We start from the raw sequence: 12,412 nt of genomic DNA, 5'->3' as shown, positions 1-12,412 counted from the left end.
GGACGCCACCCCGGTCATTCACGCACCTCGTCGAGTCCCAGCACCACTCAAGGAACACCTCAAGCAGCAGCTGCAGGATCTGCAGCACCAAGGAGTGCTTTCCCGGGTCACGGAGCCAACGCCATGGGTCAGCTCCATGGTGTGCGTCAAGAAGCCCTCCGGCGAGCTCCGGATCTGTATCGACCCAAAAGACCTGAACAACAACATTATGAGGGAACACTACCCCATACCCAAACAAGAAGAAATCACGAGCGAAATGGCTCAGGCAAAAATATTCACCAAGCTTGATGCCTCAAAGGGTTTTTGGCAGATTCAATTGGATCAGTCCAGCAGGAAGCTGTGCACTTTCAACACTCCATTTGGCAGATACTGCTACAATAGGATGCCATTCGGCATCATCTCGGCCTCCGAGGTGTTTCACAGAATCATGGAACAGATGATGGAGGGCATCGAAGGGGTACGCGTCTACGTAGACGACGTTATCATCTGGTCCACCACACCACAGGAGCACATCAGTCGTCTCCAGCGTGTCTTTGCACGGATACGGAATCAGGGCCTGCGCCTTAACCGAGCCAAGTGCTCTTTTGGCCAGACTGAGCTAAGGTTTTTGGGGGACCACATCTCCCGGTCGGGTGTGCGGCCGGATGCCGACAAAGTGGCAGCCATCGCAGCCATGCCGCAGCCGTCAGACAAGAAGGCAGTGCTGCGCTTTCTCGGGATGGTCAACTTCCTGGGGAAGTTCATTCCTAACCTTCCTTCGCACACGACTGCTCTTCGCCACCTGGTCAAAAAGACAACGGAATTCCAGTGGCTGCCCGCACACCAGAATGAATGGGAGGAGCTGAAGGTCAAGCTCACCACCGCCCCAGTACTGGCGCTTTTCGATACCACACGGGAAACAAAGATCTCAACTGACGCCAGCCAGTCCGGCATTGGGGCGGTACTCCTGCAACGGGGCGACACTGCATCATGGGCCCCGGTCGCCTATGCGTCGTGGGCCATGACCCCTACAGAACAGCGCTATGCACAGATTGAAAAGGAGTGCCTGGGTTTGTTGACCGGCATCGACAAATTCCACGATTATGTGTATGGTCTTCCGCAGTTCACTGTGGAGACCGACCATCGCCCCCTGGTCGGCATCATTCAGAAGGACCTCAACGATATGACCCCTCGTCTCCAGCGCATTCTGCTCAAGCTCCGGAGGTACGACTTCCAACTTGTCTACACCCCGGGGAAGGATCTCATCATCGCAGATGTTCTGTCCAGGGCGGTCAACACACCGCCCGACTCGGAGGGGTTCGTTTGTCAGGTCGACGCACAAGTAGCCTTCACATCGGCCAATCTGCCGGCCACTGATGCACGTCCGGCCCACATTCGCCGTGAGACTGCGGCTGACCCCCTTCAACAGCGTGTGATGCGCCACATGACGGAAGGGTGGCTCAAGGGGCAGTGCCCACAATTCTACAATGTCCGGGACGACTTGGCCGTCATTGATGGTGTCCTCCTGAAGTTGGACCGGATTGTGATCCCACACAGCATGCACCGGCTTGTCCTCGAACAACTGCACGAAGGCCATCTCGGAGTTGAAAAGTGCAGGCGGAGGGCCCGAGAGGCTGTGTACTGGTCGGGCATCAGCGACGACATCGCCAACATGGTGCTCAACTGCCCCACCTGCCAAAGGTTTCAGCCGGCGCAACCCCCCGAGACGTTTCAGCCCCATGAGTTGGTGACGTCCCCCTGGTCGAACTGGGTGTGGACCTCTTTCATGTGCTCGACAGGGACTACATTATTCAGATTGACTATTTCTCAAGTTATCCGGAGGTCATACGCCTGCACGACACGACATCATCAGCTGTCATCCGGGCATGCAAAGAAACCTTCGCTCGCCATGTAATTCCGCTCACCGTCATGTCTGACAACGGGCCTTGCTTTGCGAGCCAAGAATGGTCTTCATTTGCCACTTCATACAACTTCACACACATGACGTCCAGTCCCTTACATCCCCAGTCGAATGGCAAGGCGGAAAAGGGCATCCACATTGTAAAGCGGCTCCTCTGCAAGGCTGCTGATGCCGGATCTGACTTCTGTTTAGCCCTGCTGGCCTATCGCTCGGCCCCACTGTCCGCGGGCCTCTCGCCAGCCCAGCTGTTGATGGGTCGCACCCTCAGGACCACTGTGCTGACCTCGACCATGCTCCAGTATTGCGAAGGATGCAACAACAGCGTGCTCAGCAGAAGGTGGCACATGACGCTCGGGCGACTGATCTTCCTGCCGTGGCGTCTGGAGACAACGTCCGCATACACCTACCGGAGGGTGGCTGGTCGGCAACCGCCGAGGACCTCCGCCACGTGGCTCCCCGCTCATTCCTGGTTCGTATGCCTGATGGCTCCATTCGCCGGCGTAATCGGCGGGCCCTTCGTCTGGTTCCGCGCTCACTACGAGATCATGCACCGGTGCCACGCCCTCCGGTTGTCCCTGATGTCGACTTTGTTGAGCTTCCTGCCACTCTGCCTCTTCCTCTCTCGCCCGTGGCCAGGCCCATTCCTCAGCCGGTGGATCCTGACCCACCCTTGAGGCGGTCAACCCGAATTCGTCACCCACCTGATAGACTTGACTTATGAGCCTGTTAGCAGATTGGACTCACTGAATTGTTTTACAGACTGTTAACGAGTTTCTTTTCTTGTCGTTCATTGTTCCAGAAGTTGTCTCTCGTCGTTTGCATTTGTTCTGTTATTGGTACAACCTCGTTGTTCTGTTGCACCCGACGCCTTCCTCTGTATATAGTTTAGCCTCATGTACATGTTGTAAATATTGCACACACATACTCAGATGCACTCAGTACACATTTCTATTTATTAGCATGTAGGCACATATCCTTGTGAAAGGGGGGGGGGATGTCATGATATCCACATCAACATATCATGGTGCAATCACACTGATGGACAGGCAGTTGGACCAACCAGCACACACAACATCGCAGCCAATCACCAGTGAGAGCACACGCACTATAAAACAGCCATGATGTGGAGATGCCGGCGTTGGACTGGGGTGAGCACAGTACGAAGTCTTACAACACCAGGTTAAAGTCCAACAGGTTTGTTTCGATGTCACTAGCTTTCGGAGCGCTGCTCCTTCCTCAGGTGAATGAAGAGGTCTGTTCATTCACAGACCTCTTCATTCACCTGAGGAAGGAGCAGCGCTCCGAAAGCTAGTGACATCGAAACAAACCTGTTGGACTTTAACCTGGTGTTGTAAGACTTCGTACTATAAAACAGGGAACACCATGTTCCCGCTCATTCTACCAGGTGATAGCTCAGAGCTCACAGCGCGCCACTCAGACATAGTCCATGTTCTGAGTGCCTCGCTAAGATAGTGACAGGGCTGGGTCCACAGGTTAGCTGGTGAAGCACGTACCCAAGCCAGCAGTTAATTGTTACTGTTGTTTAGACAATAAAACAGAGTTGTACCATCGACAGCCGTGTTGGATCATTTGTGCCTCAGGACACCCAACACGACACCGCCGACTCCGACTATTCTTGATTTTCATCGATCCACCATTGGCAGCTCGGCCTAAACTCTCTGGGGCCTTAAACTCTGGAATTCTCCCCCTAATCTCTTCACATCGCTTACTCCTCCATTATGACGCTCCTTAAAAACCTCTCTCTTCAGTCAGGCCTTTGGACAACTGCCCTAAGACTTCCTTATGTGGATGGGTGTGAAATGTTGCTTGATGACATTCCCGTGGGGGGCTCGGTGAGTTTTATTACATTCCAGGGGGCAATGTGAATGCAGGTTGTTGTTGTGAATCACTCAGGGTTGGTAACGGTGCAGTTCCTCGCTACGGCCACAGGTTTGCACTGCAGAACAATTCCTCATCTCATGAGCCCCACAAAAAAGTTTTCAGTAACTTTTCAATTGTGTCAGACTACAGAAAACTGACTCTCTCCTTGTTCATTAATAACTTCATTGTAACTTTCAACCTCACTGGTTAAATTCATGCTTTCTGCTGTACTTGTGGTGATTCTGGCAGCACTCGAATCAGTGCCCATCCGGTCTGTGCTCGGTTTATACTTCACAAACCCACCTCCCACTCTGCCTCATCGAATCTCAATCCGAGGAGTGACAAACTGAAAGCAAATGTCATTTAATGAAGGCATCGGAACTAATTGTGACTCAAATACTCAGACATTTATTGCTGATTTGTTGGGGCGGATAATGAAGGGCAAAAATTCAACCTATTTCAAATGTTTAAATGTTCACCACGAGCTTCGGAAATGCAGAGAGCTGCAATGAAGTCAACTCAGATATCACAGCTTATATCAAAACATGCTTCGCAAAGTCACTGCTCATAAAAATAGCATTCACCCACCTCTACATATTTGATTTCATGTGATGTGGCACATGGTGAATCAGGAGAAAGCTTCTGTGGCGAGTGGAGATTAGTTCATCAGATACACTCAGGGTGATAATACAGTTTTAGTTTTCCCACCTTAGTTCAGTTTGGGTTTTGCCAGGGTCACTCAACCCCTGACCTCATTACAGCCTTGGTTCAAATTTGGACAAAAGAGCTGAATGCCAGAGGTGAGGTGAGAGTGACTGCCCTTGACATCAAGGCAGCATTTGACCGAATATGGCATCAAGGAGCCCCAGCTAAACTGGAGTCAATGGGAATCAGGGGGGGAACTCTCCACTGGTTGGAGTCCTACCTGGCACAAAGGAAGATGGTTGTGGTGGTTGGAGCTCAATCATCTCAGCTTCAGGACATCACTGCAGGAGTTCCTCAGGGTAGTGTCTGAATCCCAACCACCATCAGCTGCTTCATTAATGACCTCCTTTCCATCGTAAGGTCAGAAGTGAAGATGTTTGTGGGTGACTGCACAATGTTCAACACTATTCGCAGGCAGTTCATGTCCAAATGCAGCAAGACCTGGACAATATCCAGGCTTGCGCTGATAAGTGGCAAGTTACATTCATGCCACACAAGTGCCAGGCAATGGCCATCTCCTACAAGAGAGGATCTAACCACCGCCCTTGACATTCAATGGTATTACCATCGCTGAATCCCCACTATCAACATCCTGGGGGAATCCTACAGCAAGTAACTCACCTCCTGACCCCCCCGCCCCCCCCCCCCCCCCCAAAGCCTGTCCACCATCTACAAGGCACAAGTCAGGAGTGTAATTGAATACTCTCCACTTGCCTGGATGAATGCAGCTCCAATAACACTCACCTAATGGATGGACAATAAATGCTGGCCTAACCAGCAGAGGGCAGTAGAGCGGAGCTGCTGATTGGCCGTTGCAGGGGAAATCTGCATGTGTCCGTGTGCTCACCCTAACTTGGAGGCGTACCTGAACAAGAGACCCTAGCTGTTCAAGTGAAGACAAGCATCCAGCAGAGGGCAGTAGAGCGGAGCTGCTGATTGGCCATTGTAGGGGAAATTTGGATACGTCCGTGTGCTCACCCTAACTCGGAGGTGGTTTGTGGAGGAGCTCTTGTCAAGTGACACTTAAACCCGAAACACTTCTTCAGTGTTTCCCTCCCTACCCCCTCCTCTAACCAGAAAAAAAAACAGTACGAAGTCTTACAACACCAGGTTAAAGTCCAACAGGTTTGTTTCAAAACAACCGCTGGAAGGATCAAGAGGAAGGCTCGAGGGCAGGTAGAAGTGGAAAGTTGAACCGTGACGTCACAGCCTGCAGGTAAGGGATTGGCTGGTGACTGGTAAGCAGTTTTTATTTATTTTCCCTCAGGTGTTATCGTGCGGGGCACAGAGGTTGCTGAGTGAGTGCTTGCTGAGAAGAGGAGTGAATAACGGCTAAGCTCTTTCTTTTTTTTTAATCTAGAGGGTATGACAGGGAAGGCAGTGCAATGTTCCTCCTGCAGAATGTTTGAGGTGAGGGACGCCGTCAGTGTCCCTGCTGATTTCATCTGTGGGAAGTGCACCCATCTCCAGCTCCTCAGAAACCGCGTTAGGGAACTGGAGCTGGAGCTGGATGAACTTCGGATCATTCGGGAGGCAGAGGTGGTCATAGATAGAAGCTTCAGGGATGTAGTTACTCCGAAGAATAAAGATAGATGGGTAATGGTGAGAGGGGCTGCGAGGAAGCAGTCAGTACAGGGATCCCCTGTGGTCGTTCCCCTTAGTAACAAGTATACCGCTTTGGATACTGTTGGGGGGGGGGGGGGGGACTTACCAGGGTAAGCCATGGAGTACAGGTCTCTGGCACAGAGTCTGTCCCTGTTGCTCAGAAGGGAAGGGGGGAGAGGAGTAGAGCATTAGTCATTGGAGACTCCATAGTTAGGGGGATAGATAGGAGATTCTGTGGGAACGAGAGAGACTCACGGTTGGTGTGTTGCCTCCCAAGTGCCAGGGTGCGTGATGTCTCGGATCGTGTTTTCGGGATCCTGAAGGGGGAGGGGGAGCAGCCCCAAGTCGCGGTCCACATAGGTACCAACGACATAGGTAGGAAAAGGGATGGGGATGTAAGGCAGGAATTCAGGGAGCTAGGGTGGAAACTTAGATCTAGGACAAACAGAGTTATTATCTCTGGGTTGTTACCCGTGCCACGTGATAGCGAGACGAGGAATAGGGAGAGAGAGGAGTTGAACACGTGGCTACAGGGATGGTGCAGGAGGGAGGGTTTCAGATTTCTGGATAATTGGGGATAATTCTGGGGTCGGTGGGACCTCTACAAACGGGATGGTCTGCACCTGGACCAGAGGGGTACCAATATTCTGGGGGGGAAATTTGCTAATGCTCTTCGGGAGGATTTAAACTAGTTCAGCAGGGACTTGGGAACTTGAATTGTAGCTCCAGTATACAGGAGGTTGAGAGTAGTGAGGTCATGAGTAGGGTTTCAAAGTTACAGGAGTGTATCGGCAGGCAGGAAGGTGGTCTAAAGTGTGTCTTCCTCAATGCCAGGAGCATCCGGAAGAAGGTGGGTGAACTTGCGGCATGGGTTGGTACCTGGGACTTTGATGTTGTGGCCATTTCGGAGACATGGATAGAGCAGGGACAGGAATGATTGTTGCAGGTGCCAGGATTTAGATATTTCAGTAAGCTCAGGGAAGGTGGTAAAAGAGGGGGAGGGGTGGCATTGTTGGTCAAGGAGGTAGGTGAGCACTTTGATGACAGTGACCACAATTCGCTTACGCTTACTTTAGTGATGGAAAGGGATATGTATATACCGCAGGTCAAGAGTTATACCTGGGGGAAAAGGCAATTATGATGCGATGAGGCAAGACTTAGGATACATCGGATGGAGAGGAAAACTGCAGGGGATGGGCACAATGGAAATGTGGAGCTTGTTCAAGGAACAGCTACTGCATGTCTTTGATAAGTATGTACCTGTCAGGCAGGGAGGAACTGGTCGAGTGAGGGAACCGTGGTTTACTAAAGCAGTCGAAACACTTGTCAAGAGGAAGAAGGAGGCTTATGTAAAGATGAGACATGAAGGTTCAGTTAGGGCGCTCGAGAGTTACAAGTTAGCTAGGAAGGACCTAAAGAGAGAGCTAAGAAGAGCCAGGAGGGGACATGAGAAGTCTTTGGCAGGTAGGATCAAGGATAACCTTAAAGCTTTCTATAGATATGTCAGGAATAAAAGAATGACTAGGGTAAGAGTAGGGCCAGTCAAGGACAGTAGTGGGAAGATGTGCGTGGAGTCCGAGGAGATAGGAGAGGTGCTAAATGAATATTTTTCGTCAGTATTCACACAGGAAAAAGACAATGTTGTCGAGGAGAATACTGAGATTCAGGCTACTAGACTAGAAGGGCTTGAGGTTCATAAGGAGGAGGTGTTAGCAATTCTGGAAAGTGTGAAAATAGATAAGTCACCTGGGCCGGATGGGATTTATCCTAGGATTCTCTGGGAAGCTAGGGAGGAGATTGCTGAGCCTTTGGCCTTGATCTTTAAGTCATCTTTGTCTACAGGAATAGTGCCAGAAGACTGGAGGATAGCAAATGTTGTCCCCTTGTTCAGGAAGGAGAGTAGAGATAACCCCGGTAACTATAGACCAGTGAGCCTTACTTCTGTTGTGGGAAAAATCTTGGAAAGGTTTATAAGCGATAGGATGTATAATCATCTGGAAAGGAATAATTTGATTAGAGATAGTCAACACGGTTTTGTGAAGGGTAGGTCGTGCCTCACAAACCTTATAGAGTTCTTTGAGAAGGTGACCAAACAGGTTGATGAGGGTAAAGCAGTTGATGTGGTGTATATGGATTTCAGTAAAGCGTTTGATAAGGTTCCCCATGGTAGGCTACTGCAGAAAATACGGAGGCATGGGATTCAGGGTGATTTAGCAGTTTGGATCAGTAATTGGCTAGCTGGAAGAAGACAAAGGGTGGTGGTTGATGGGAAATGTTCAGACTGGAGTCCAGTTACTAGTGGTGTACCACAAGGATCTGTTTTGGGGCCACTGCTGTTTGTCATTTTTATAAATGACCTGGAGGAGGGCGTAGAAGGATGGGTGAGTAAATTTGCAGATGACACTAAAGTCGGTGGAGTTGTGGACAGTGCGGAAGGATGTTACAAGTTACAGAGGGACATAGATAAGCTGCAGCGCTGGGCTGAGAGGTGGCAAATGGAGTTTAATGCAGAAAAGTGTGAGGTGATTCATTTTGGAAGGAATAACAGGAAGACTGAGTACTGGGCTAATGGTACGATTCTTGGCAGTGTGGATGAGCAGAGATACCTCGGTGTCCATGTACATAGGTCCCTGAAAGTTGCCACCCAGGTTGAGAGGGTTGTTAAGAAGGCGTACGGTGTGTTAGCTTTTATTGGTTGAGAGATTGAGTTTAGGAGCCATGAGGTCATGTTGCAGCTATACAACACTTTGGTGCGGCCGCATTTGGTGTATTGCGTGCAATTCTGGTCGCCGCATTATAGGAAGGATGTGGAAGCATTGGAAAGGGTGCAGAGGAGATTTACCAGAATGTTGCCTGGCATGGAGGGAAGATCTTATGAGGAAAGGCTGAGGGACTTGAGGCTGTCTTAAGGTTAAGAGGTGACTTAATTCAGGCATACAAGATGATTAGAGGATTGGACAGGGTGGACAGTGAGAGCCTTTTTCCTCGGATAGTGATGTCTAGCACGAGGGGACATACCTTTAAATTGAGGGGAGATAGATATATGACAGATGTCAGAGGTAGGTTCTTTACTCAAAGAGTAGTAAGGGCGTGGAATGCCCTGCCTGCAACAGTAGTGGACTCGCCAACACTAAGGAAATTCAAACACTAAGGGAATAGTGTAGATGGGCTTTAGAGTGGTTTCACAGGTCAGCGCAACATCGAGGGCCGAAGGGCCTGGACTGCGCTGTAATGTTCTATGTTCTATGTTCTAACCAGTGACGCCCAGATGCCATAAATGATTTTCAAAAATAATGTTTTTAATCCCTTCTTGACCTCACTCAATATCTGTGATCTCCTCCAGCGTCATATCCCTACGGGTTAACTGCACTATAACTCAATCGACTTGAGCATCCCTACTGCTTCGTCATTGGTGACTGTGCTTCCAGCTGCCGTGGTCTTAAACTCTGGAATTTCTTCCGTCACGATGCTCTGTACAACCCACCTCTGCCCTAATCCCTCCTCTCAGTGTCAAATGCTGCTCACAGGAATATGTGGAGTGCTCTTTCAGAGGATCGGCACAGACTCGTTGGACCGAATGGCCTCCTTCTGCACTGCAGGAATTCTATGGACTAACATGTTGATGAAATGTGTCAGATGTCAGAAATGCAACATTTTGGGTGGCATGTGGCACAGTGGTTAGCACCGCTGCCTCACGGCGCTGAGGACCCGGGTCTCTGTCCGTGTGAAGTTTGCACATTCTCCCCGTGTCTGCGTGGGTCTCACCCCCACAACACAAAGATGTGCGGGGTAGGTGGATTGGCCGCGCTAAATTGTCCCTTAATTGGAAAAAGGAAAAATAATTGGTTTTGTAAGGGCCACGAAGAATCCAGCACGAGTTTTAAGGGTACAAAGTAATAACATTTATTTACTATAATATATACATAACAGTAGCAGTAACTTCCCTTGCTGCACACTCCTTCCTGCTGGTTCCTGAACTGGCCCAGCTTTATTTATACTAGGAGTTTACTAATGGTTTCTCCGCCCCCCCTTATTGGGGAAGCTCATACTCCCACAGGATTGTGGGATTGTCATTAGTCCGCAGCCAATGGTAAGTAGGCAGGTTATAACAATTGGGTACTTTAAATTTATTAAAAAATAAGAAACGCACATATTTTGGCCGCTTTAAGTATTTTTTGGTTTTGCACAAAAGTAGGCAATGTAGTCCAATTGGACTGTTAGTTCAGTCCTCTTGAAGCATCAGATGGATCCAGGTGATCTGACTCCAACTCACCTGGCTGAATGCAATGGACGCTGCTCCAGTCGCGCTGCCCTCTGGGGGCTGTAGTCCAGCCCGCGCTACTCTCGGGCGGCCGGGGGCTTCCCAGCTGCGACGGCGCCGCTCCGCTCTCGGGGGGTTGTAGTCCAGCCGCAGTGCGCAGTAGCCTCGCGAGCAGAGGTGGCCGCGTGGCCCAGGGACTACAGCTCCCGGCATGCCGCGGGGGAGAGGCAGCGCCAGCCAATCAGAGTGCGGGGGTGGGTCAGGGAGCCCCGGCCAATGGGCGGCCGTCAGAACAGACGTATGCGCGCTGCAGGCGGACGGCGGCAGCCTTGGAAACGGAGTGGGAGTCGCTGGTGAGAGGGACCTCCTCCCCTTCTCCCGCTCCGTCCCCCCCCTCCCCCCCCGTCCCCCCCTCCCCCCTCCCCCCCCCTCCCCCCCCCCCCCTCCCCCCTCCCCCCCCCTCTCCCCCCCTCCCTCCCCCCTCCCTCCCCCCTCCCCTCCTCCACCTCCCCCCTCCCTCCCCCCCTCCCCTTCCCCCCTCCCCCCCCTCCCCCCCTCCCCTCCCCCCTCCCCCCTCCTCCCCTCTCCCCTCCCTCCCCTCCCCCCCCTCTCCCCCCTCCCCTCCCCCCTCCCCTCCCTCCCCTCCCTCCCCTCCCCCCCCTCCCCTCCTCCCCTTCTCCCGCTCCGTCCCTCCCTCCCCCCCCCTCCCCCTCCCTCCTCCCTCCCCCTCCCCCTCCCTCCTCCCTCCCCCCCCCTTCCCCCCCTCCCCCCTCCCCCTCCCTCCCCCCCTCCCTCCCCCCTCCCCCCCCCTCCCCTCCCCCCCCCTCCCCCCCTCCCCCTCCCCCCCCTCCCCCCCTCCCCCTCCCCCCCTCCCTCCCCCCCCTCCCCTCCCTCCCTCCCCCCCTCCCCCCCCTCCCCCCCTCCCCCCCCTCCCCCCTCCCCCCCCTCCCCCCCTCCCCCTCCTCCCTCCCCCCCCTCCCCTCCCCCCTCCTCCCCTCCCATCCCTCCCTCCCCTCCATCCCTCCCCTCCCCTCCCTCCCCCCTCCCTTCCCCCCCCCTCCCTTCCCCCCCCCTCCCTTCCCCCCCTCCCTCCCTTCCCTCCCTCCCTTCCCTCCCCTCCCTTCCCTCCCTTCCCTTCCTTCCCTCCCTTCCCTTCCTTCCTCCCCTCCCTTCCCTCCCTCCCTTCCCTTCCCTCCCTCCCCTTCCCTTCCCTCCCTCCCTTCCCTCCCTCCCTCCCCTTCCCTCCCTCCCCTTCCCTCCCTCCCTTCCCTCCCCTCCCTCCCTCCCTTCCCTCCCCTCCCTCCCTTCCCTCCTTCCCTCCCCTCCCTTCCCTCCCCTCCCTCCCTTCCCTTCCCTCCCTCCCTTCCCTTCCCTCCCTCCCTTCACTCCCCTCCCTCCCTTCCCTCCCCTCCCTCCCCTCCCTCCCTTCCCTCCCCTCCCTCCCTTCCCTCCCCTCCCTCCCTCCTCCCCTCCTTCCTCCTTCCCTCCCCTCCCTTCCCTCCCTCCCTCCCTCCCCTTCCCTCCTCCCCTTCCCTCCCTCCCTTCCCTCCCCTCCCTCCCCTCCCTCCCTTCCTTCCCTTTCCCTCCCCTTCCCTTCCCTCCCTTCCCTCCCTCCCTCCCTTCCCTCCCTCCCTCCCTTCCCTCCCTTCCCTCCCTTCCCTCCCTTCCCTCCCCTCCCTCCTTCCCTCCCCTCCCTCCCTTCCCTCCCTTCCCTCCCCTCCCTCCCTTCTCCCTCCCCTCCCTCCCTTCCCTCCCCTCCCCTCCCTTCCCTCCCTCCCTCCCTTCCCCTCCCCTCCCTCCCTTCCCTCCCCTCCCTTCCCTCCCTCCCTTCCCTCCCCTCCCTTCCCTCCCCTCCCTTCCCTCTCCTCCCCTCCCTTCCCTCCCTCCCTTCCCTCCTCCCTCCTTCCCTCCCTCCTTCCCTCCCTCTCCTTCCCTCCCTCCCTCCCTCCCTTCCCTCCCCTCCCTCCCTTCCTCCCTCCCCTCCCTCCCTTCCCTCCCCTCCCCTCCCTTCCCTCCCCTCCCTCCCTTCCTCCTTCCCTCCCTCCTCTCTCCCTCCCTCC

Source organism: Scyliorhinus torazame, chromosome 27 (genome assembly GCF_047496885.1).
Source record: "Scyliorhinus torazame isolate Kashiwa2021f chromosome 27, sScyTor2.1, whole genome shotgun sequence".
NCBI classification, from domain to species: domain Eukaryota; kingdom Metazoa; phylum Chordata; class Chondrichthyes; order Carcharhiniformes; family Scyliorhinidae; genus Scyliorhinus; species Scyliorhinus torazame.
This window is presented reverse-complemented; position numbering follows the sequence as displayed.